Source organism: Pteropus vampyrus, unplaced genomic scaffold, assembly GCF_000151845.1.
Source record: "Pteropus vampyrus isolate Shadow unplaced genomic scaffold, Pvam_2.0 Scaffold2, whole genome shotgun sequence".
Classification (NCBI taxonomy): Eukaryota; Metazoa; Chordata; class Mammalia; order Chiroptera; family Pteropodidae; genus Pteropus; species Pteropus vampyrus.
The window spans coordinates 15,591,922-15,594,391 of NW_011888783.1; the positions used below are offsets into that span (position 1 = coordinate 15,591,922).

The window sequence follows — 2,470 nt, forward strand, 5'->3', positions numbered from 1 at the left end:
GTGACGTCGTGTGATGAGGTTGGATTCAGGAAAAGCATGATTCGGCTCTCCAGCGCTGCCGCTTCATAATCATAGGCTCTAGGCACCCATTAGAACTTTGGGATCATGATGGTTAATTGATTGGTAAGATTCTGGATGTCCTGCACATGAGAACCACCTGGGAGCATAAATGAAGTCTCTGTGCCCAGGCTCAGCACCGAAACTTTGGATTTAATTAGTCTGGGGTGGGGCTAAGGCACCAATGTTTTAAAGCTCCCAGGTGACTTGAATAGGTAACCAGCAGGGGGAATCCCAATAGTCCAAACACCCTTATTTTATAGGAAAGGAACCTAAGACCCAAAAGTGGAAGTGACCCAGGGTCCCACCTGGGAATGTAACAGCACTGGAATCTGTTCCCTTGTCACAGTTGATTACGAAACCCTGTCCCTCCTCAGGGTGATGTGGCTAGGTTTTCAAAGTTTCATTTCATCTCAGGAAAGTGACCAGCCAGACCTGAGCAACTTCATGGAGAGTGGGGAATGGGTGATCAAGGAGTCCCGGGGCTGGAAGCACTGGGTGTTCTATGCCTGCTGCCCCTCCACCCCCTACCTGGACATCACCTACCACTTCGTCATGCAGCGCCTACCCCTCTACTTCATTGTCAATGTCATCATTCCCTGCCTGCTCTTCTCCTTCTTAACTGGCCTGGTATTCTACCTGCCCACAGACTCAGGTAGGTATGGCTGCCATGGCTGATGCTGCTAACATTGACAGATCTCATGCTGCTATTTGGGGAGAAGCCAGAAATAATCATGGGCTAATAAACAAATACAGGCAGATAGACCCAAATCATCATCACTGGGAGGACACATTTACTGAGTGGCCACGTGTAGTGGTGAAGGTCACTGTGGACAGCTGGAACAGACTATGGAGCAGGCAGAGAGTTGAACGTGACCCTCAGATGCACATACATAGTTTAGTCTAGTTAAAGTGAATAACCACTAATACCTATTTGCTGAACACCTACTGTGTCCCCAGAAGTATGCTGGGTGAGGCATGGCTCACAGACACTCGTCATGCCACTTCCTCTTTGCAGTCACTTGCTCTATACTGACTAGTCCAGGTCTGCCTCTTTTGCTCACTGCTAGATCCTTGAAAATAGCTCTCGTCTATCTGTTTTCCAGATGGCAGCATCTTCATTCACAAGTCCATACTTCCCAAGAGGCAATTCTTTCTCACATATCAGCCTGAACAACTTACCTCCTACTGAGTAATCACATCTGTGACATAATTTCACCAAATGACAACAATCTACAGAAAAGAGGAAAAGAGTGTGCGTGTACTCATATATATATATACTCTTTTCCTGTACTGTCTGTACAATATATATACATATACTGTGTGCATATATGTATATGTATATATATGTGTATATATATATGAATATATATATGCCTGTCAGCAACTCGCTACTCATAAAAAATTTACAGCAGACACACAGGGAAAAATAAGATGGTACAGATAGTTCTCAAACTTATGACAGGAAACAATTTTATCAAAATGATAAAAAGAAAAACTCACCAATGTCTAAACCCAACTTTCCAACAAGGAAAAAAAAAGATTATGTCTTCATTCATTCAACATATAGTATTTGTTGAACAACAGTTATGTGGCAGAGATACAGTAGAGAATAAGGCAGAATTCACCCACAGGATATATGTCTTAGTGATTGTACTTGTCTCTAAACAAATGATCACAAACAAATATTTTTCAAGTTTCTAATCAAATGAAGCTTCTTAAAGTGAAGAGAGAAAACACTAGTCAGGGCAATATGAAAACTAATCACAGTTTCTATAAACGTTAAATGATTGATGCTTGGAAAGCATTTAGAACAGTGAGACTGCTTGATAAGTGTTAGCTATTATTAGTATTATGATTATTAATCAAGAAATGTGATGTAATTTGATCAATGTTTCATATTTATAATTCTGTATTTTTTTCACTTCTTTTCCCTTTCCTCCCCACTAGGTAGCATTCTACCCACTAGGTAGAACTGATAATTTCTTGTTTGTATCCACTCTGTATCCTGTATATACCCCTAGCATCTGGAAGCACACAGTACGGAAAAAAGCTCCATACTGGGAGGCAGGGCAACACAAAGGTTTCCCAGGACACAAACGGCAAGACCAGTCCAAAGGAAATCCTTTCCAAAAGATCTCTACTGCATTGAAGGTGGTCAGGCCCCACAAAAACATTCCAGTGCCATTCAGCCCCCCTCTTTCTTGCTTTCCATACTTGCCTAATGAGGCCTCCAACAGGGAATTGTTCACCCTGAAATCGAAGGGCCTCGGGGAAAGAGATGGGAGAAGGGGACTCCCTGGCCCTTAATATGAGAAACAAAACAAGAGAAAACAAGTCACCTTCTTAGATGAAAGCAAACGGTGAGAAATCATTGATTTTGTCCTCTCAGTTTGGGTCTTGCAGCTTGCTC

At 42.3% G+C, this 2,470-nt stretch overlaps 1 protein-coding gene across 1 annotated transcript in view; it reads left to right on the forward strand.

Annotated features, from left to right (window-relative positions):
- The window catches only part of CHRNA1 (cholinergic receptor nicotinic alpha 1 subunit), a 16,539-nt gene that overhangs the window by 10,318 nt on the left and 3,751 nt on the right, over nucleotides 1–2,470 (forward strand). The gene's annotated exons all lie outside the window — the stretch shown is intronic.